Genomic DNA, 24,279 nt, shown 5'->3' with positions numbered 1-24,279 from the left:
TTTTATTTCATAACAATGTAAGTAATAGCCTATGTATGAAAAATAAAATGGAATACTAAGCAACTACTATTAAACCTCATCTTTAGTTTGATCACCAATCATCTTCCAGTTTTTTATTCCTGGATGTGTATGTAGTACTAGGTTGGATTTGAAGTATGAACTTTTATATTTAAGCTAAGGGCAGTAATGCTCTTTCTTACCCACTAAGCAACTGATACATGAAGCAGTGTCGATGTAAATAACTTACCAAGTTTTTATCTCTATAGTTGAGATTAATAATCCAAAACACTCTAATCTTATTAGCAACTCATCTCAGACATTCACACATTTACTGCAGTTCCTGTTCTCTAAGTAAAGCCTGCTTATTCATGTTTGCTTAGACTGACTGAAATTCAATTTTACAGAGATCTCAACATATGAGGATCTTATCTATTTTCAAAATTTGTCTTTTTTTTTTTTTTTTTAATCTACATTTGAAATGTTGTCTGTGTTTTGTCTCAAAATTCATCTCCACCTGTTTCACCTGCAAACCAGTTTTTACACTTAAAACAGTCATCTAATTAATTATTAGTGTGAAAAAAGAAAAACTATATTAATCACTATATGTATTCTAGAATCTTCTTTTCTACATTGTTTCTAAATGTTGAGCCCAATAAGTGGGCTTCTCAAGTACTAACTTTTAGTCAACACAAATGCATGACCAGATGTTATAATAGGATTGTAAGAGATGAAAAACTAAGCAAAGCTGAAAGACAAAGACCAGTGTAAGCTAAAAGTTTCAATAAGCTTAAAACATTTCTTAGAAAATAAGTTATAGCCTTGAATTTATATTTTTAGCCTGAAATTTAGGGTGTTAATAAAAAAACCATCTGAAGACAGCCTGTAGCTAATTAAACAAGTATGTCGAAAAATATTAGAATATTTGGGAAAAAGTAAATATTCACAAATGTTGTTCTAATTTCATGTATAATAGATGTGGAAACAGTGTTTAATTTTAGTCTGTGAACAATCCCACTAATTATTCTATAATTATTATTGTAGATAACAAGAATACAAATATATGGATTATGCTTATCTCACAATAATTATAATAATATTGTTGGAGCACATTTTAGTAATACTCCTTCAGCCATATACTTTTATATAACTTTTATTATATATATATATATATATACTCTTTTACTTGTTTCAGTCATTTGACTGCGGCCATGCTGGAGCACCGCCTTTAGTCGAGCAATACGACCCCGGGACTTATTCTTTGTAAGCCCAGTACTTATTCTATCGGTCTCTTTTGCCGAACCGCTAAGTGACGGGGATGTAAACACACCAGCATCAGTTGTCAAGCAATGCTAGGGGGACAAACACAAACACATACATATATATATATATATATATATATACATATATACGACAGGCTTCTTTCAGTTTCCGTCTACCAAATCCACTCACAAGGCATTGGTTGGCCCGGGACTATAGCAGAAGACACTTGCCCAAGATGCCACGCAGTGGGACTGAACCCGGAACCATGTGGTTGGTTAGCAAGCTACTTACCATACAGCCAAACATCATTTAACGTCCATCTTCTATGTTGGCATGAGTTAGTATGACAGAATACTGCACCAATTTCTGCTGTCTGCTTTGGTATGGTTTCTGTGGCTAGATGCCCTTCTTAATGCCAACCACTTAACAGAGTGTACTGGGTGTCTTTTTACATGGCACCAGCAGCAGTGAGGTCACCAAGTAACTTGCAGGACAAAACCCCTCAAATAGGGAGTTGGGGGATTATTGAGGGAGAGAAAGGTGTCTTGAATTAGAAGAGAAACATGGCTACCTCAGATGGAAAGAGAGAAGCTGGTAAATATGTGACAAGGAAGGACAGGGGCTATACACCCAAGTTACAGGGTGTATATAATACCTAATATAGTGAAATAGTGAAGCCGACTGAGGATTGGAGAGGATAAGTGGGTGGGTGAATTCACAAGATTGCAAAAGGAGAGTGGGAATTGATGGAAGGATGTAATGAGTGGGCACTAGGAGGGTATGTTGTGGGAAGGGATTCAACAGGGACATATTGTGTGCATGTAGGTACATGAGGGAGAAGGAGGGGAGTACAGCAGTGATGCGCATGGGGGAAGTGTTAGGTAGATTTGTGAGGGAGAGGAGACAGCAAATCTCCCTGTCTTGATCCTTTGTCATCTCTTCTGGGAGAGTCCACATCTGAAGATCATTTCCTGCCATTTCATCCCATGTTTTTTGGGGTCTTCCCCTTCCAAAGCTTCCCTCTACGTTTAGAGATCAGCACTTCTTCATGTAATAGTCCACATCCATATGCATCATATGACAATACCTGAACAATCTTTTTTCTCGCACACTACAACTGATGCCTCTCATACTTAATTTTTTTCCTCAAAACATTTACACTTTATTGTACATCCACACTGACCTAGCATAACCAGCAGAGTATCCTGGTTTCATTTCTTTCAAGACCTCTCAAGTCCTCTGTAGTCACAGCCCATATTTCAATGCCATGTAGCATAACTGTTCATATACAGGCATCATACAATTTGTCTTTCACTCTTAGGAAGAGGTTCTTTGTTACTAACAAAGGCAATAACACGTGGAACTTTGCCCAGCCAGTTCTCATTCAAGCAACTACCCTTTGCTAATTTGGTTACCTAGATAATAAAAACTACCTACTACCTCTAAGGATTACCCTGGACATTTGAAGAAATCTATTTCCGTAGCTGTGATACCAGTGCCAGTGGCACGTAAGAGAACCATCCGAACGTGGCCGTAGCCAGCGCCGCCCTGACTGGCTTCCGTGCCGGTGGCATGTAAAAAGCACCATCCGACCGTGGCCATTGCCAGCTTCATCTGGTTTCTGTGCCGATGGCACATAAAAAGCACCATCCGAGCGTGTCCCGTTTGCCAGCCTCGTCTGGCACGTAAAAAGCACCCACTACACTCACGGAGTGGTTGGCATTAGGAAGGGCATCCAGCTGTAGAAACACTGCCAGATCAGACTGGGCCTGGTGCAGCCTTCTGGCTTCCCAGACCCCAGTTGAACCGTCCAACCCATGCTAGCATGGAAAGCGGACGTTAAACGATGATGATGATGATGATGATACATTATAGTACCAGTACATCTGCCACACACAAAGACTACTTTCTCTTAACCTTCCTATGATTCCACTGCGCCACTTACTTGTCCTTAGCTTGCACTGGATATATATTACAAACTGCCTATTTGCTTTAAAATATAAAAAGTGGATAGGCACAGGTCATGTCCATGGGAACGTATGCCAATGACCTAATCTGACGAAGAATTTGGGAAGAAATTCAAAATGCAAAAGTGAAACATAGAATCAAGGTGTGAAAGTAAACATAGTCAAGAATAAAAAACAAAAAGTTTTAAGCTAGCAAGAAAGAATACAAGATGGGACTGCTGCCATCGGGAAAAGGGGTTCTCAATTTGCATAAAAGAATTAGAAATACCATACAGAGCACCCAGGAGATACAATAGAATTACAGAAAGGATGACAAAAAATTTTAAAGCTTCCATTTCCTAGGTGACCAAACAGCAGTGGAGGGTGATTTTCCAAAAGCATAGTTGACAATGTAAGAAACGGGTAGTGAAAGTTCAAGGAGAAGTAATCCCTGCTGGCAACAAAAGGGCCCTCTATCCAAGTGAAAGGAAGATTGTAAAATGCTTATGTATGAAGTACAATATTGCATGGTAGCAAAACAAGAGCATTGAATGTGAAGGATGCATGAATGTTAGGTAAAATAAATGAAGTGAGCATGCTCTACTGAATGTGTAATGTTAATGTGCATGAATGACAAGGTACAAATGAGCTAAGAGAAAACAAAAACCAGATATAGTGTGCAAGAAGAATGAACTGATAGAGACATGTATATAGAGAGTGTGATAATTGAATAAATAATCACCAAGTTATCTGAGTGGAAGGAACCTTAAAGAAGATCAACAAAAAACGGATCTTTTCGGTTTGAACGGCAGTTTTTTCTAGCAGTGTCATATGAAATTGTCACCCATAGTTATGACCCTAGTATCGATCTATTGCATTTCAATCTGTTTTAGGGTTAGGGTTAGTTATGGTTGGTTAGGGTTAGGGGTGGGGGAAGGATATCTTTTTTTCTTCACAAATGTAAATAAACCCAATCTGTTTCTTAAACAAGGGACATATTCATATGGCACAGAATGTTTTTTTTACCTCAATGGGCGTCATTGATTGGTTGAAATTGCAGAAATTGAAGGAAAAAAAAACAACAAACATCTTACAAACTATAGAATTTTCTCAATAAAGCCAAGAGAAAAAGATGTTTTATAAACATATTCTACCAGTATACGAAGTTTAACATTTTTTAGTTACCTAGAAGTTATTTTAAAAACTGCCGTTCAAACCGAAAAGATCCCAAAAACAACGAAGGTAAAAACAGAGAAGGCTGAATTTCACGAAGAAGGTGACAAAGGACAGCAGCAAGTAGCAAAACATCATGTTGGAGAAAGTTCATCCAAAACCAAGCCAGCATGGAAAAACACATAAAATGATGTGGATGATGATGATGTGTAATGGTGAAGCTATCAAAAGAACGGTGATCCAGCCAGAAAGAATCAACATGAGCAATATAGTTATCACCCCAGTAACTTACAATTTTGAGTACAGATGTAGCTAGTGTTGACCTGACAATCAAATTCTTTAAAAAATCAATAAAATGACCAACTGTTGCATAGCTTAAAACACTTCTTGTGTATTTGGTTATATGGGTCATCTTCAAGTGTTTGGCTGCCACTGTCCACTCAAAGTTTTAACTGAATTTAAAAGTACTGAGAAAATTAGGTTGTAAAGTTAATCTAAGTATATTCAAGAAATTTGTATTAACTATCAAAATGAAAAAGTTTAAAAATTAAGAAGAAAATTATTCTTAAATTTAAAGTGTTCATTTGTGAAATTACTTGTATAACAGCAAAAACCATCTGATAACCAGAATTAGATTTCTCCAATTCTACCATAATAGTATATTACAAGGTTATTTGTATAGTTTTTTGGGGGGGGTTTTGAGGGGGGAGGAGAGCAAGTAAAATAAAATAAACAATAGTTTGAATATCCACAATCATTTCAAATATGAGAGAATACAGTAATTGTAGCTCACAGAACCTAATCAACAAACTTTTTAATTTCAGTCTAAGATCACTAAGTTGTTAATTCTCTCAAGTAGACGAATTCAAATGTAAAAATAATAAATGAATAAAATATATAGCTAAATCAATTAGTGATCCATTTAAATATTTGATCAGCATCATTTGCAAATAGAGGATCCCCCACAGCTAATGAAAGAGGAATGGGAATTGTTTGTCTTTTCTTTAAAAGCTAATGACTTAAGTGAATAACAATAGAACGTAACATAAGAATATATATATAACCACGAAAATGTCTCTTAAACCTTGACTTTTTTCACTTCTATTTAATATCAGAAAAAGTACAAGGAAGAATATTGTGATGATTCCAAAACTAGGAAACAGCTTTTACACAACACCATACACAATACAAAAATTCTTGTACATTAAAATTTCAGTGAAAATTTATTCCGCCATAAAAGGGTAAGTTAACATCTATGCAGATCATAATGAAAGTAATTTGGCAGACTCAGAGTGTTGGGCAGAATGATTTATGGTATTTCCAGTTCTTTGCTCTCCAAGTTCAAACCTCACCAAGGACAATTTTTCCTTTTATAATTTCTGGGGTTGATAAAGTACCATTTAAGTACATGAGTGAATTCTTCTTGTCCTCTCAGAATAAGCAAAAACTGAACTGTGAGAGAAGTCATAGAAGACTACTCATAACACCCTTCTCCCGAAATGGAAATCATTAAAAGAGGGGCTAGCAATCCTCAAAAAAAAAAAAAAAAAAAACCTGATATGCAGGAGTGGCTGTGTGGTAAGTAGCTTGCTAACCAACCACATGGTTCCGGGTTCAGTCCCACTGCGTGGAATCTTGGGCAAGTGTCTTCTGCTATAGCCCCGGGCCGACTAATGCCTTGTGAGTGGATTTGGTAGACGGAAACTGAAAGAAGCCTGTCGTATATATATATATATATATATATATATATATATATATATATATATATATATGTGTGTGTGTGTGTGTTGTGTGTGTGTGTGTGTGTGTGTTTGTCCCCCTAGCATTGCTTGACAACCGATGCTGGTTCGGCAAAAGAGACCGATAGAATAAGTACTGGGCTTACAAAGAATAAGTCCTGGGGTCGAGTTGCTCGATTAAAGGCGGTGCTCCAGCATGGCCGCAGTCAAATGACTGAAACAAGTAAAAGAGTAAAGAGTATGTTACTAAAATCATCTAAAGATCTGTTATGATACAGAATGAAATGTTGGAGATGTGGCAATTTGCTGTACTTGATAAGACACATCACTGTCTTCCACACATACAGGCTTGTCCTCTCAGGTGCTGGTGCTGCGTTAACACACCCAAGCCAGTGCTGTTTAAATGCACCCGTGACAATGACATGTAAAAAGCACCCAGCACACTCTGTTAAGTGGTTGGCGTAAGGAAGGGCATACAGCCATAGTAACTATGCCACAAAAGACAGTTGGAGTCCAGGCAGCTCCCTGCTAATCAGCTCCATGTCAAACTGTCCAACCTATGCCAGCATGGAGACCAGACATTAAACAATGATGATGATAATGAAAGATAAGGAAAGCTTCAAGGTCTGTTATAGAAATGAATCTATCTGCAATAAAATTAGGGAGAAAAAAAAAAAAATAATAATAATAAACTGGTTCTCCATTAATTAAGCATAACTATACATAAACTATATCAGCTTCTTCTAGACCAGAAAGGGAAACAAAAATCGTGTGTACACAAAGACAATCTCTTGAAAGTAAGGTGGAGAACAAATAGAGGGAAACTGAAAAAATGCATCTACAAGCACCTAGTTCTCTATAACACTATTAATTACTTATTCAGGGTAGGACACAACAATAAAGAGTTCGTATTGGAGACAGGACAATTAGCCCCAAGACAACTTACTGAACAGCACTAAGAGTAAAAGTTTATGTTATGAAATAAGCAGCTCATTAGGAATGATAGCACAGAACTATGACGAAAAATTTAGTGGAATGCTTACTAAACTAAGAAAGGAAGATATTAACAGGAACTGTTTTAGAGTTAAAGCAGAGGGTGTATGATAAGAGAGCTAGAGGAGGGGTTTAACTAGATAAATCTCAGGCAAAAATATAAAAATTATTTTTGATGGGAAACAGTTGTATCCAGTATTTAGTATAGGTAGTGCAGGCTTACTCTTACAAATAGGTAGATAATGTAATTGAAGTAAAAGGGTAAATGCCCACTTCAGTCATGAATGACCATGGGATTTCACCAGGAAAGTTCCCCTCCGAGGCACAAGTCCAGGTAAGGTTGTTTATGGAAGACCAGCAGTCGCCCATGCATACCAGCCTCCCCTCTACACATCACCAATGTTATTCAAGGCAAAGGCCAATACAGCTGAGCACCAGTGATGTCACAACTCATTTCTACAGCTGAGTGAACAGGAGCAACATGAAAATAAAGTGTCTTGCTCAAGAACACAATGCATATCCTGGTCCAGGTATCAAACTCACTACCTCATTATTTTGAGTCCAACGCTCTAACCACTGAGCCATGTGCCTTCATAGTTGAAGTATTGATAGAATTTAAAATGTTCTGATTAGTAACAGGTAAAATGACAGCATTTATGACCTCAACTTATGCAAATGAACAGGATTGACAGATGAACAAAGACACACTTTTTCAGTCAGCCTTAAGAACAAACAGCAGTGATACCATCATCATCATCATCGTTTAACGTCCGCTTTCCATGCTAGCATAGGATGGACGGTTCAACTGGGGTCTGGGAAGCCAGAAGGCTGCACCAGGCCAGTCAGATCTGGCAGTGTTTCTACAGCTGGATGCCCTTCCTAATGCCAACCACTCCGTGAGTGTAGTGGATGCTTTTTATGTGCCACCGACACAGGTGCCAGACGAGGCTGGCGAACGGCCACGCTCGGATGGTGTTTTTTTGTTATGTGCCACCGACACAGGTGCCAGATGAGGCTGGCGAATGGCCACACTCGGATGGTGCTTTTTTTTTTTATGTGCCACGGACACAGGTGCCAGACGAGGTTGGCAAACGGCCACGCTCGGATGGTGTTTTTTACGTGCCACTGGCACGGAGGCCAGGCGAGGCTGGCATCAAGGTTGCCAATTTCAATAGTTATCATCATCATCATCATCATCATCATCGTTTAGCGTCCGTTTTCCATGCTAGCATGGGTTGGACGGTTCTACTGGGGTCTGTGAAGCCAGAAGGCTTCATCAGGCCCAGTCAATCTGGCAGTGTTTCTACGGCTGGATGCCCTTCCTAACGCCAACCACTCCGTGAGTGTAGTGGGTGCTTTTTACGTGCCACCCGCACTGGTGCCAGACAGAGCTGGCAAACGGCCACGAACGGATGGTGCTTTTTATGTGCCACCGGCACGAGGGCCAGGCAAGGCTGGCAACGGACACGAAACGGGGCGGTGCTGGCAACGGTCGCGAAACGGAAAGTTCTCTTACATGCCACCGGCACTGGTAACACATCTGCAATTTCCATTGATCGATTTCCATTGATCGATTTCGATTCTGATCGTCACTTGCCTCAACGGGTCTTCACAAGCAGAGTTTTGGCATGCCACTGGCACTGGTAGCACATCCGCAATTTCCATTGATCGATTTCGATTCTGATCCTCACTTGCCTCATCACGTCTTCACAAGTAGAGTTTTGTGTCCCAAGAAGGGAAGGTATGCATACGTAGGCTGGCTCCTTCCCATGTAGAAGGCCACAGGTTATGGACTCACTTGTCCTGCCGGGTCAGATTGGTATACCGGTGAACACAGAGATTATAACCCTGGTACAAGATATGGACCCTTGGAGTACTGTAATGCAACACTAATTTCAGAAAACCAGTCAACCAAACGAACACTAGCCACTCAAATGCCAAGAACTTTATTGATTTTGTACTTGGCAGAAAACTAAACATTTTGTTTTCTGGTAAATGCGAAAATGGAAGGTTTCTCTCAACAGAGTCTGGGAGATGAAGAACCTCAAAAGGAAAATGTGGAAGTAAAGAGAGGTTAGGTGAAACTTCCAAATAGCACTACATGATGTTTATTTTGATAGAGAGAGAGAGAGAATTATAACAGCTTCAAAAGCACTGGCCAGTCATAATGATGGAACAAGGCCCTAACCAGGTGACAAATATTTCCATTCTCTTTCCCTCTTTAATGATCATCAATACTACTGTCATAAAGCTAAATCTACTACAGACCTACTCTCCTCCCATACACACCAGGAATTTAGAGAAAATTGTTGTTGTCCTCAACATCAGCAAAGCTTTCAACTATATCTAGCATACAAATCAGCTGACAAAACAGTCTACCTATCAACTTCACCTGTCTCTTGTCTTTTAAATCAATGATTTCTAATCAATTTGTACCATTTTGTCAACTGGTTTTCCCACACTGGCAAATCTCTTCCTCCTTCTACTTCCATCATGTGCACAGATAATGCCACCCTTTACTTCCCTGTGGTCTGCCTCACCTAAGAGTCATCTACAGGCGACCCACATACCTCACACTGAATTTTCATCAGCTCCATGAACAGAAGCCTTAAAAACATCTTTCAATGGAATCATGTCTCATTCAACAGCACAAAGATGCAATTACCATTCATCAAGAAAAGAGTATCCAACCCCACTCATAAATCTAAACAGCACACATTCAAAACCCTCAAAGTCGCCACAAATGTTACACCTCATATTCAAGTGCATCTATGTAGCCAAAACTGCATCACAAAGCTTGGCCTTCTTCAGAGACAGAACATACCTCATCCTCCAACTAATTTCTACAAAGTTCAGCTAAAACCAACAATAGATTGTTGTTGCTAAACATAGACAGGCCACTTGATTGATTAGTACGAAGTTATTTACTAACATACTCCAGGTGCAGAGCCATAGATGTGTTACCACCTCTGTCTTTGACAGAGGTGACAGCACATTTATACCTGGCAACAGTACATCTATGATCATGACAACCTCTTCTCAAATTTAGCTGGTCACATTCTGCCCTCACCCAGATACTCCCAACTCATTCACCTCTCTTCCTCTTGTCACCTGTATAATGTAGCCTAGGCTCTTCACTAAACACAATTCCTAGTCCTTTCTTATCAGAATGTCAACCCTTTGAAATTCCTTTCCATGTTTTTTTCTCTCATTCTCTTGGTATCCAACAAGTGGCACGTAAACAGTGTTTATCTCCAAAGACATGTAATGGTCATGGACACGGCTTTTTCCTCCAGACAAAACTTAGAAAGAAAAAAAAACTGATGGGCAAAAGCAATATAAAGAAGGGTGAAAATACAGAAAGCTCAAACAGATCAACAAATTTTGGTAGTAGCTGAGAGAGTTTTAGCAAAGTTAGTACAGGATATGGTTAGCTTAGATGAGATACAATTCAAATTTCAAAACATGCTAGATTTTAATGAGATAATCGCAAAAGAAGTTCTTAAGAACAACAACTTTGCATTTGTCAATCATGAGAACACTTTTGACACAGCCTCCAATTTGTAGTTCTAGTCTATATAGACTTGTAAGACAGTGTAAGCCATTATTACAAGGAATGATGTAAACAATGTTAGGGTTAGCAATTAGTTCAGTACAGATCTTACTGAACTAATACTTTCTTGTCTTTTCCCTCAGCTTCCTCTTCATTATATTTCTTGGGGTGGTAACACAAGAGTTCAGGATTGTTTGTCTTCCAGAATTTTCATAAGATGACGACCTGGTTCTTAATGCAAAATAGATAGATTGAGCTGCAGAACTATTCATTGTAAAGTACAAAAATTTTGGAGTCATCAAGAAACTGATTTTGCTTAACACGTAGGAAAGGAATAGGTAGGCATTGATACTACATAGTCATGGTAAAAAAATAACTATGCAAAGAGTTGTCTAAAATCAGTGGCATACCTTCAAAGAACTAATATATTATATGTACAATAGTTCATTCAGCTGTAGAAATGAGCTGCGACGTCACAGGTGCCAAGCTGTATCGACCTTTGCTTTTCCCTTGGATAACACTGGTGGCGTGGAGAGAGGCAGCCAGTATACATGGGTGACTGCTGGTCTTCCATAAACAACCTTGCCCGGACTTGTGCCTGGGAGGGTAATTTTCTAGGTGCAATCACATCGTTAGTTATGACCGAAGGGGGTCTCAAGTATTTAAAAGTAAGAGCACCAATGAAGACCATGAAATTTAAGATGGTTCAATAGATGGAGTTAAGTTTCTGTTAGAAAAGTGGTCTAATTAGTTCTGGAGACGACTATAATGAAAAGGATAGTTGTTATAGTAAGAAAACAGTGTATGTTTAGAAAGCCGTTACCTCAAATGACAACAAAGAATTTGTCTCTCTGTGTAGGTGCCACAGAGAAAGTACCCAGTACACTGTATAGTGATTGGCATAAGGAAGGGCATCCTGCTTTAGAAACCATGCCAAAACAGACAATGGAGCCTGATGCAGCTCCTGGCCTTGCCAGCTCCTATCAAACTGTTCCACCCAAGCCAGCATGAAAAGCAAACATTAAAGGAAAACAATAAATGATGTGAATAATGAAAGATTATGTGGAGCATATCGATGAAACCTGATGCTGATAGCAACAGGACCTGAGCATTGAATGTTGCTAATCAGTGGAGAACTGAAAGAGGCTAAATGAGCAACATCTAATGAACTGCATGAGAGAGAGAGAGAGAGAAAACAGAAGTGAGATGAGAGTTGCTAGGCATTACAGACATCAGCTAATGTATTCAAACAAGCCAGTTACACTTATGAACATGTAATGTGAATGGACAATGAAAAAAGAAGTGCCAAGGAAGACTTAGGAAGAAGTGATAATCTTAGATCTAAGGGTGTTAAGCTTCACAGAAGAGATGATGAAAGACCAAGACAAATTATTATATGCATTCACCTGTGACAGGATAGAAAGACAGACATCAAAATGATCATGAAGGTACAATTCAGACAACATAGAACAATCATATCAAAATCTGTGTCAACATTAAGTTAACGAACTAGATAAGTTTTTCTATTTGGTGAAATGATTAATAGCTGTGTGGTTAAGAAGTTCACTATACAATCACATGGTTCCAGGTTGACTAACATTTTAAACGTGACATTCTGTACAAGGAAACACTGTAGAAACCGGTCACAAGTGTGTGCATGTGTTGGGGTGTATATTAATATCATTCAGAACGTATACCACAGTATCCATTTCCGGGTGTTAGATGTGAAGGAACTCAATGCAAACAAAGAATAATCTATTGACAAAAATATATATATTGGGGGGCACACATATCAATATGGACATCCAAATATGTATTTTTAGTCAAAAGGTGTAAACATCGGTGAGGAAACCTGAAAAACAGGTGCTTTCAAAGAAAATTACCCTGTGTGAATTTTGTTTTGCTGAGTTAGACAACCCTTGTACCTCTCGCCATCAGACAAGCAGTGAACCAGCAACTAACCCATTGGAAACCTGTAATCAATGATGTTATTTTTCACCAATTGCAATATTAAATAAAAATAAGACAATTAAACAGCAATGTTACCAACTTTATAAAAGAAATGAAAGCTTTACTAGACAAGCCAATGTACTACTTGTATATGTTTTATCTGACACCAAAACAATTTGATAAAAACCACACAACATAAAAGAACAAAAGTAAAATCTATATGGAGATTATCTTAAACCTCAAGTCACTGCTTCTATAATCAGATAAATAGAGTGATATATAATAGAATCAAAGAAATTTAACACATACCTGAATAGAAGTGATAATTAAAACCAGCAGTGGCTCAAGTTTAATAATGTAAACAATATTTCAATGATTTCTAGCTTTTTTCTAAAGAAAAAATTCTTAAAAAATTTTTTAAAGTGTTTTATAAACAGTTTATATAATCGCTCTAGCCAGACTGTATGTTATCAGTTGTTTGATCAACTGAACTAACAGTCTGAATGAATTAGGAAGTGACCGAATATTCCACAGACATGTATATCTTTAATATAATACTTAAGCTGAATCAGCAAGACAAGGCCTTGAACTACAGGCAGAGTCCAGCTGATGGACAGCCATAGTTTCACTCACAAGGCATGGATGGGACAACTCAGGGTTATATATAAAAAAAAAGAGACACTTGGCCCAAGAAATCACTACATACCCAACAAATATTGCTACAGTGAGTCATTAATATAATATTACTTGCCACTAAATGAAGACCCTTTACAATTTGTTGGGGCCACATAAAAATAAAAAGCACCCAGTACACTCTGTAAAGGGATTGGGATTAGAAAGGGCATCCAGCTGCAGAAACCATGCCGATACAGACAATGGAACCTGGTGCAGATCCTGTCAAACCATCTGACCCATGGAAAACAGACTTATGATGACGATGATGTCAAACAATACAAGCATAAACATAATAAAGTGATCTGCAGATTTTAAAAACGTAACATCCTGGAAATCATCATCGTTTAATGTTCGTTTTCCGTGCTAGCACGGGTTGGACGGTTCGACCAGAGTCTGGGAAGCCAGGGGCTGCACCAGGCTCCAGTCCGATCTGGCAGTGTTTCTACAGCTGGATGCCCTTCCTAACGCCAACCACTCCGCGAGTGTAGTGCGTGCTTTTTACGTGCCACCAGCACAGGTGCCAGGGGGGATCTAGCATCGTCCACGATTGGTTGGTGCTTTTAACGTGCCACCGGCACGGAAGCCAGTCAAGGCTGCGCTGGCATCGGCCACGTTCGGATGGTGCTTTTTATGTGCCACCGGCACAGAAGCCAGTCGAGCGGCACTGGCATCGACCACGTCGGATGGTGCTTTTTATGTGCCACCGGCACAGAAGCCAGTCGAGCGGCACTGGCATCGACCACGTTCGGATGGTGCTTTTTATGTGCCACCGGCACAGAAGCCAGTCGAGCGGCGCTGGCATCGGCCACGTTCGGATGTGCTTTTATGTGCCACCGGCAGAAGCCAGTCGAGGCGGCACTGGCAACGGCCACGTTCGGATGGTGCTTTTTATGTGCCACCAGCACAGAAGCCAGTCGAGTCGGGGCTGGCAACGGCCACGTTCAGATGATGCTTTTTATGTGCCACCAGCACATTTCTAAAAAACTTATTTTTCACAGACAAAAAAAAAACCTTACCACTTTAGAACTAAATGGCACTGTTGTCTGTGAAACAATACGACTCAACTTGATTTTGTATTCTTTCACAGAAATACTAGTTCATAGCAAAACTGAAATAAGTTTCTTCACCAAAACATCTTTCACATTGACAAAGCTCTACCTAGTTAAGATGAATCAACATCCAATATGCAAATATACTATCAGTCTACTGCATAGTACAGTATCATCCAAATTCCTGGTCTTCTTAGAACACAATACTCTGCATTGTGATATGAAAATGGATCATATTTATAAAGACATAATTAGAACAGAAGTTTGATTTTTATATCAATAATTAATGAGGAACAAGTGGTTGTTACTTCTGCTGTCAAAGACAATTTTCTTTCAAAACCGAGTTTTAAAAGAGAGTAAGTTATGAAATGGTTGAAAGGCTAATAAGCAAAATATATATATATATATATATATACTCTTTTACTTGTTTCAGTCATTTGACTGCGGCCATGCTGGAGCACCGCCTTTAATCGAGCAACTCGACCCCGGGACTTATTCTTTTGTAAGCCCAGTACTTATTCTATCGGTCTCTTTTGCCGAACCGCTAAGTGACGGGGACGTAAACACACCAGCATCGGTTGTCAAGCAATGCTAGGGGGACAAACACAGACACACAAACACACACACGCATATATATATATACATACATATGACGGGCTTCTTTCAGTTTCCGTCTACCAAATCCATTCACAAAGCTTTAGTCGGCCCGAGGCTATAGTAGAAGACACTTGCCCAAGGTGCCACGCAGTGGGACTGAACCCGGAACCATGTGGTTGGTATATATATATCATCATCATTTAATGTCCACTTTTTGATGCTTGCATGAGTCAGATTTTCTGCAGCTGGATGCCTTTCCTTTTGCCAACCAACACCTGTTTCCATGCATTTATATTCCCCTGTGGACAGACATGATTTTCTGGGAAAAATGAACACCTTAACTTGTATGACTATGATGCTCATTTATAACTCTCAAATGAAGTCTAGACAAGGGTACACTCAAACACATGCACATACACACATATTTATTATACAATGAGTTTCTTTCAGTTTCCATCTACCAAATCCACTCACAAGGCTTTGATTGACCCAGTATTTTAGTAGAAGATACTTGTCCAAAGAGCCACATAGTAGGTCTGAACCCAGGACTACAGCATTGGGAAGCAAATTCCTTAACCACATTTGTGCCTGTGTATGTATTTGATATACACTGAAAATTTTTGAAGTATTTGTTAATGTTAAGGAAAGTTGAAGATAAGGAAATGTCTGTGTTAATACATACACTGGAGATTTCTAAGTATTTAGAATAATAGTAAGACGTTTAATCCTTTAGCATTTAAACCAGCCATATCCAGCCAAAATATTCTACCTGTTTGATGTTCAAACTGGCCAGGTCTGGTTTCTTACACCAACCCTACAACCTCATTCTAAAAAAATTAAGTTACTACATCAAAATTTCAAAGCTACAAGAAAATGCATGATTAATTCAAAACTGTGAATAAACAAGCATTACTTTTGTCAGAATAATGCTAAAGGGTTGATACTGAAGTAGTTCTCAAAAAAGATTAAATTTAGCACTGAAACACAGAACGGGTAGGACAAAGTATTGAGCTGTGTATGCAGTAATAATTTTTGAGAGCAACAGAGTACAGTAAATACTTGATTCATTTACAAAGTCAGTAAGACAGATAAATGATAGATAACCTTGTGGATGCAGTATAAGATTTGAATTATCCAAACTAGTATACTATCAGGAGTACAAGAACAATACTCAATTGTAAAGCACTGTAGAGTGTCAGAAACTGTTTAGAATGCAAGAAGTGAATGAGTGTTCCTTCTTCCAAAAATTAAGCTTATGCATATATAAATCCATGTTAACATTTTAACCTTTTAGCATTTAAACTGGTCATATCTGACCAAAATATTCCACTTGTTTTATGCTCAAACTGGTCAAATCAGGCCTCTCACACTTACTCTACAAAACCATTCTAAAAATAGATAATCTTATCATCAAACTCTCAAAGCTACAAAATAATGCACGATTACTTGACAGAATAATCTGAATGCTAAAGAGTTAAGGCTATTAGATCACTATAGGAAAGTTCTAAAAAACTTCATATTGAAAGTTGATGTCTGCAGAAAGATTCTTGGTCATCAAATCTAAGTAGAGACTTCAAACTTGAAATCTTTAAAGCCACAGTCGAACCAATTCTACTATACGGCTCAGAAACCTGGACGTTATCAAAGAAGCTTGAGAGGCAGTTGGATGGAACCTACACTCGCCTCCTTATGAGAGCTCAAAATCTCTTGTGGAAGCACTATCCAACCAAAATGCAAATACATGGGAAACTACCACCTGTGTCATCTCTTGTGAAATGTAGGAGAGTCCAGTTTGCTGGACATTGTTGTAGAGCTGAAAACGAGGCAATTTCTACTCTTCTCCTCTGGAAGCCATCTACTCGCAATACCAGAGGGCACACACTCTCCTACCCTGATGTAATCGCCAGGGATACAGGCATCCAGCAACAGGACCTCCGTAATGCCATGATGGACTGAAGTCTGGCGTAGCATGGTAAATTCCATTGTCTCGACCATGGTCGAACAATGATGATGATAGCATCAGACAAAACTGGCAGTGGAAAGTGTAAGACAGGACAAACATTGAATCCTTTGTGGAAAATAAAAAGTAAATATAAAGGTGTCTATTTGTTGCCCTTCATTTTATATCAGCACTAAGTGTTTTAAATACTGACATAGTATATAATAGTAAACAGGAATAAACTGTTAAAACTGAAATCAACAAAAGGAAAGCCTTCATCATTGATTAATTGAAATGTGCAATAATCTCTGAGATTATCTCCGGTGACACGTAAAAGCACCATCCGTTTCGTGGCCGTCTGCCAGCTCTGTCTGGCCCCCGTGTTGGTGGAACGTAAAAGCACCATCTGTTCGTGTCCGTTGCCAGCCTCGCCTGGCCCCCGTGCCGGTGACACGTAAAAGCACCATCCGTTTCGTGGCCGTTTGCCAGCTCTGCCTGGCCCCCGTGTTGGTGGCACGTAAAAGCACCAGCCATTCGTGGCCGTTTGCCAGCTCTGTCTGGCACCTGTGTGGGTGGCACGTAAAAAGCACCCACTACACTCACGGAGTGGTTGGCGTTAGGAAGGGCATCCAGCCGTAGAAACACTGCCAGATCTGACTGGGCCTGATGAAGCCTTCCAGCTTCACAGACCCCAGTTGAACCGTCCAACCCATGCTAGCATGGAGAACGGACGCTAAATGATGATGATGATGATGACTTCCTACCACACTGCAAAATAAATGGAAAGACAACAGATGCAGAACTTCAGTCAAAAAACTCAAAATTTTATCAGTTACATGACATCCTTCTTTCCTGGTTTCTTCAATACAGCTGATAGCAATGTCATACAAATTTGGATATAAATGTTTACAAAAACTGACAGAACAGTCAGAAAGTTGAACTGAAAGGCTAATAAAAGTGAAAAGAGATAAACCAGGTAATCAATAGAATGAACTGGAAACATTCCCTATTATATTATAGATAACTTGAAATTCTGGCAGCAACTAAGAACTCCATTACTCAATACATGCAGATTTGTGGAGGCGCAATGGCCCAGTGGTTAGGGCAGCGGACTCGCGGTCATAGGGTCGCGGTTTTGATTCCCAGACCGGGCATTGTGAGTGTTTATTGAGCGAAAACACCTAAAGCTTCACAAGGCTCCTGCAGGGGGTGGTGGTGAACCCTGCTGTACTCCTTCACCACAACTTCCTCTCACTCTTTCTTCCTGTTTCTGTTGTACCTGTATTTCAAAGGGCCAGCCTTGTCACACTCTGTGTCACACTGAATCTCCTCGAGAAGTACGTTAAGGGTACACGTGTCTGTGGAATGCTCAGCCACTTGCACGTTAATTCCACGAGCAAGCTGTTCCATTGATCGTATCAGCTGGGACCCTCATCGTCATAACCGGCGGAGTGCTCCTACATGCAGATTTATTTAACCAAAACCTTTGTCCTCATTCTATATGGAACGACATACTTGCGTGAATCTGTATTCAGTTCCCTTTTGTCAAGCAAGACGAAATCTTAGAATCCACAAGCAGACCTGTAATCCACAACCAACAAGGAAGTCTCGAGTTTTGATAAAGTCACGAATGAGAAGCTTCGTTGAATTTTATGTTGACAATTGTGACTGAAATCAACAAAAGGAAAGCCTTCATCATTGACTGGTTTCACTACTGAAAGCTTTTTCTAATTGCTCTGTAGTCAACCAAAAGATATTTTTCTCAGTTCAGTTTGTTCATCCAAAGAAATGTATGTTGTTCAGTTAAAAAATATATATCAGCAATTAGGAAAATTAACAATTTCATTTTCAAGTGTGACATAATTTTTGTAGGAGTGTGAAAATTAATTAAATATTTCCTTGGGATGTGGGCTAAAGATAAAACTGGGAATCACTGGACTATGATAACTTTTAATGTTCAATTCTCCTAGTATTTATTGCTATAGAGGTATCAATAAAACTACAGATGTACAAGTAATGTAACTACATGAAAAAACAAAAAATGTTTAATCTCACTGAAAATAAATACTAACCCTCAAAATTAAACCAAGCATCTACTGTGATTACAAAAGCAAAGTACTAACCTAGTACCATGGCAACAACTTACATATTTACAATTAACTATCAAGATCAAGAAAATGTCAAATCCTTTCTTCAACAAGGGAAAGCTCATCAAAAATACGGAAAAAAAAAAACCTATGAAAGGAAAAACCTGCCAACTTTGATGAAGAACAAGTTCAATACAACATTTAACCTTTAAGAAACATTCAGGTTTATCATGAAATCATAAAATAATGTAAATGTAAAAATAAAAAAAGTTGTTCTTAAAATTACATAAATCACCGTGACCGACCAGGCTATCAGATGTTGCTACACATCACTGGTCACAATGCACTTCGCATTGTTTTAGCCTTCGAATGACGCCACCCCGCTGGCTAAGCGAGCAGGCCAACAGAAGAAAGAGTGAGAGAAAGTTGTGGTGAAAGAGTACAGCAGGGATCACCACCCCCTGCCGGAGCCTCGTGGAGCTTTTAGGTGTTTTCGCTCAATAAACACTCACAACGCCCAGTCTAGGAATCGAAACCGCGATCCTATGACCGCGAGTCCGCTGCCCTAACCACTAGGCCATTGCGCCTCCACATAATTACATAAATATAGCAGTAAATAGAAATAAAAACCTTCTACCTGGAAATAATTGTGCTTTCTTTTTGAAAACTCAACTAATATATTTCTTAGCAAGCTCACAGTCAATGTCGCAAAGACCAGACACAAATACATACCAGGTTGAGTCAAAAGTTTTTAAGGTTTTTCACTGATGATTTTTGGCAAATTGTATCACCATGTTATATCATTAATTTGATACTGGTTATCAAATTGATGCTGAATTATTTGTTCTTTATTTTCATATATAACAAACATTAATTGTTTCTTCATTAATTTACATCTTTGATAATGAGTGGTGAAAAAATTGCAATAAGTGCCATTTTACACTACCTATGGAAAAAAGGAATTAGTGCGAGGTCATTGGCAAACAGAAATTAATTATGCGGAAGGCCAAGGAACAGTCAATGAATGTGTGGCACAAAACTAGTTCAGACATTTCAAAGACAGTGACCACAACTTCAAAGACAAGTCAAGGTCAGAGAAACCTTCTGAGGATGATGAGACCTTGCTTGAAATGGCTAAACATCAGCCAAGCACAAGCATTCATACATTGTTGGCAGAACTTGGCCCTTCACAAAACACCATCAATCGACACCTCCATGAGGCCTTTTGAACAGATGCTGTCGAGAAGCTCCTCACCAACTGACCTATGACCAGACTCAACAATGCGTGAACAATTTCAAACAAATGCTGGCAAATCCTAGAGAGGCCCATTTTTGGCATCAAATTGTAACTGAGGATGAAAAATCAATGGTTTCATTCCAGCCAGACTTCAGAACTTGTCAAACAAGATCAGTTTGAACAGGAGATCATATTGTGTGTTTGGTGGAATTCCAAGAGAGTGTAAGCTTGCTACTCACCATTGGTCAGTTGAAGACATGCATGACTATACTCCAGCACACACTGCCAATGTGACCAAGCTCAAACTCGAGGAAATTGATAGGTTAGGAGTGTTGCCTCACCCTACATACAGTCTAGACTTTGCAGCATTAGATTTCCACCTTTTCTGAGCTCATTTCTTGCATGGACAGAAGTTCAACAATGTGGATGTGGTTGAAAATGTGTGCAGGAAATGTTTTTTGCCTCTAAGCCAACCAAATGGTATAAGCATGGAATTAAGCTTCTGGTACAATGGGATACATTTTGATAAATGCTCTTCATATTCAATTAAAGCTAGAAATACAAAAAAAACTTGTACATCACTTCAGTTCTGAAAATACACATCTATTAACACTAACTGATAGTTTGGTGAAATTGCAATGATGGAGAGGATTTTATTATATGTTAGAAACTTTTTAGTCTGGAAAAATATACCATTATTCTGTTGTGTCTGGGGAGAGTCATTTTCTTTTTGTGCCTTATAATTTAACATACTCACCGGCAAAATTTCCACTTATTCCTTATTTTCTTAAAATTTTCATTGCGTCTTGCAACCTTTTCAATAGACTTGACTCTCAAGACTAATGAAAAGGTTGCAAGACGCAACAAACATTTTAGGAAAATAAAAGTAAGAAATAAGTGGAAATTTTACCGGTGAGTGTCTTAAATTATAAGGCACAAAAAGAAAATGACTCTCCCCAGACACAACAGAATATGCTTCAACACATGAACTCATATAAAGAATCTTGCAAACCAAATCCAAAAACGAAATATATCATTACTTCAACATAAATACTGAACTTAGTTGAAAAGGAAACTTTCCTTCCATGAATGAATGAGTGTGAGAAGATATTTCAATCCCAAAATCTAATAATACATAAGTCAAGAAGGCTATTAATTTATTCAGTCAAAAATAATTAGTATAATTAGGAAATTATAAGACTAAGTATATTGATTATGTAATATTTCTTCTTTAAGCAAGACTTATAATTAAGTTTGTATAATTTTTCATGGTTTAGAAGAGATAATTAGTATCTCTTTAGTTGTTATTATCAAATCCAACTGTAAAAATTCTCTCAGGTTGGATCCAATTACTTGGAATTTGAAGAAACAGATCTTGAAAATTCATCCAGTTATTATTTTCTCATGTTGTATTATATCACCTAGTTCACAGACTTGACCCATTATAATAGCCAATGGTTTTCAGTACACGGATAGTTAATACTACTAACTGCATCAAGGCATTTGGTGTACTTAAATGTCAATTTACTGAGTCTACCTGAAATTCCACTACAACTCTTTCACATTTATTGATTGTAATAGAGCTTGTACATATATCAATTGCTGACCTATTCCCTTTCAAGATATCAAACATCTGTTTTCTTCAAGCTACTGGACAAAAAAGATTGTCCTGCACCTCAGAAATTGATTCTGAAATAAGAACAAAGGCATCTGCACAGAAAGGACCTACATCATACAAAAAAAGAATTAGACATTTCGCATGATAAAGCACAAATATTTGAAATTAAAAGAAGCAATATGATACTAAGCATAGTTTTTTTTATAACATATATCATAATTATCATCGGATTATGCTTGCTTGGATATATTTTACATATACACCTCGCTGAGATTTAAAATAATCAGATTCAAAACTCAAGACCATATAACTTGGTATCACTTGAAAACTAAGACAATGGTTATCCTCTAGTTAAAAGAAGTGGACAGATTTAAACCTTTTAATATCAGCCCACCTGAAACCACTCCTGGATCTGTAGTACAAATGTTCTGAATTAAAATCTTCCACCAAACCTTAATCACAATTTATGTTTCGAACACTAGCTTAATGATAACAAAATTATTTTGCTAAATTCTTTGTTATGTTTAAAATTAATTGAAAGAAACACAGAGCATCTCAACAGAAATATGGTCACGAAAGGGTTAAACATTAGTTGTTTCTTATCCCATTAGAAATAAAGAGTAATATCTTTGTTGTAAAATATACATTACATTCTCTATAATAACAGTTCACATTATAAAGAACAACCAATACATAGTCTAATATTTCATATGAATTGCTGAGTGTGGACCAGATTAACCTGATCAACTGGGTTGAATACTGGACAATCAACTTATAGAGCTTGAATTTAAATTTGAAAGCTAGAATCTGAGATCTTAACTCAAAACCAAAATTTGCTGACTAAATTTTAAAACAATTTGCTATTTAGATTATTTTTACTGTTTCATGTTAATTTTTCACGAATATATTATAGTTATTATTGTAGATATATGGCAGTTCAGTAAAACAGTATAAAGTTTTCATTTGATAATGAAAATATCATAATCCACTTCGTTTTCGTATCTGGTTTGCAAGTTCTTTATGCGAATTCCTGTGTTGAAGCAAATTTTGTTGTGTCTGGGGAATGACATAATGCCTTAACACACCCGCTGGTTCGATTTCCACTCATTATCTATATCCTTGTCAATGGATGTTTTCATTGAATGGAAATCGAACCGGTGTGTTAATACTGTATTAAGACAGTATGACTCTTCCCAGACACAACAAAATATCATAATCCAGTTCATGCTAAAAATAATTTTATCCTCTCCAGACGTTATACTAGATTAATAAACCAAGTCTACATTCCAACAGAATAAATGAAATACCTAAAAAAATTTTAATTATCTAAAAATTTAAATAGCATAAAATGATGAAAATAAATCTGTGCAGAGGCACAATAATTGTGTACGAGTTCACTTTAGTAAGAAGTATAAAAAAAGAGTACTTTGTGTTGTTGCTAGGAGACCACGAAACTCCTGAACCAAGACGTGATTTTTTTTTACGTATTTGCAGACTTAGCCAACTCCTCTCCAAATACGCATTGCATCATATCAAGCTGAATTGGTAGGTTTTAGAACTTTCTCTAAAAACAGAAATAGCCATAAAGTCGGCTGACTAAAATATCATCAACCAACAAAAATATACTGCTTGTTCTGGCCTAAAGAGAAGCCTTAGATAACTAAATGAAATGAAAATGAAATATATATAAAAAAAAAACAGGAACTATATTACCACTGAAATGAAAGTATTATTACAAATGAATAATATCGAATAATATAGGCGTTTTTTTTTTATTCTACCAGGCGCTTAACCAAAGATACGAACCAAAATGAATGTATTTATACAGTTTTTAAAAAATTACTAAAACGAATGCATCCATTTATGGCAATAAAGATGATCATCATAAAATTTTCGCAGATATTGACGTAAAGGTTTGCGATATAAAAGAGGGGTGGACAAAGAATACAGGAACTGAAACTAATACATATATACACAAAAATGTGTGTATATATATATATATATATATTATATATATATATACAAATTGAGATAGGGGTTGCAAATTCAACCCTCCATGGGATAACATATATCCAATATACTTCTAGTGAAGTACCCAACAAAGTTAATACATAAAATGTTAAGAACTGCGATGCAATTAATTCATTTACTGTATTACATGGGCAAAGGTAAAATTATTTTTACCATAATATATATATGTATGTATGTATGTATGTATGTGTGTATATAATGAAATCTAGTCACAGCCATGTTAGTATTAACTTTGCAATAAGAGCAAGTGTAATATGAGAAAACTAATAGGTCAACAGATACAGTGTAGTAACAATTAGGATCTGAGTATGAGCTTAAAGAATTTAAAATGTCGTAAACTATATGACCACATGTGAATGGAAAGAGAACTGTCAACAATGTATTGAGAATAAGGGGGCTGGTTTTGTGTTTTTTTTTTAAGAAAACACTAAG

The 24,279-nt window shown here is 37.7% G+C and overlaps 1 protein-coding gene across 2 annotated transcripts in view; it reads right to left on the bottom strand.

Moving 5' to 3' along the window:
- Window positions 1–24,279, bottom strand: part of LOC115217393 (ubiquitin carboxyl-terminal hydrolase 47) — a 110,853-nt gene that overhangs the window by 84,661 nt on the left and 1,913 nt on the right. The gene's annotated exons all lie outside the window — the stretch shown is intronic.

The sequence above is a fragment of the Octopus sinensis genome, linkage group LG1 (genome assembly GCF_006345805.1).
Source record: "Octopus sinensis linkage group LG1, ASM634580v1, whole genome shotgun sequence".
Lineage (NCBI taxonomy): Eukaryota > Metazoa > Mollusca > Cephalopoda > Octopoda > Octopodidae > Octopus > Octopus sinensis.
The sequence above is the reverse complement of the archived record's forward strand: the minus strand, read 5'-3'. Positions and strand labels throughout refer to the sequence as shown.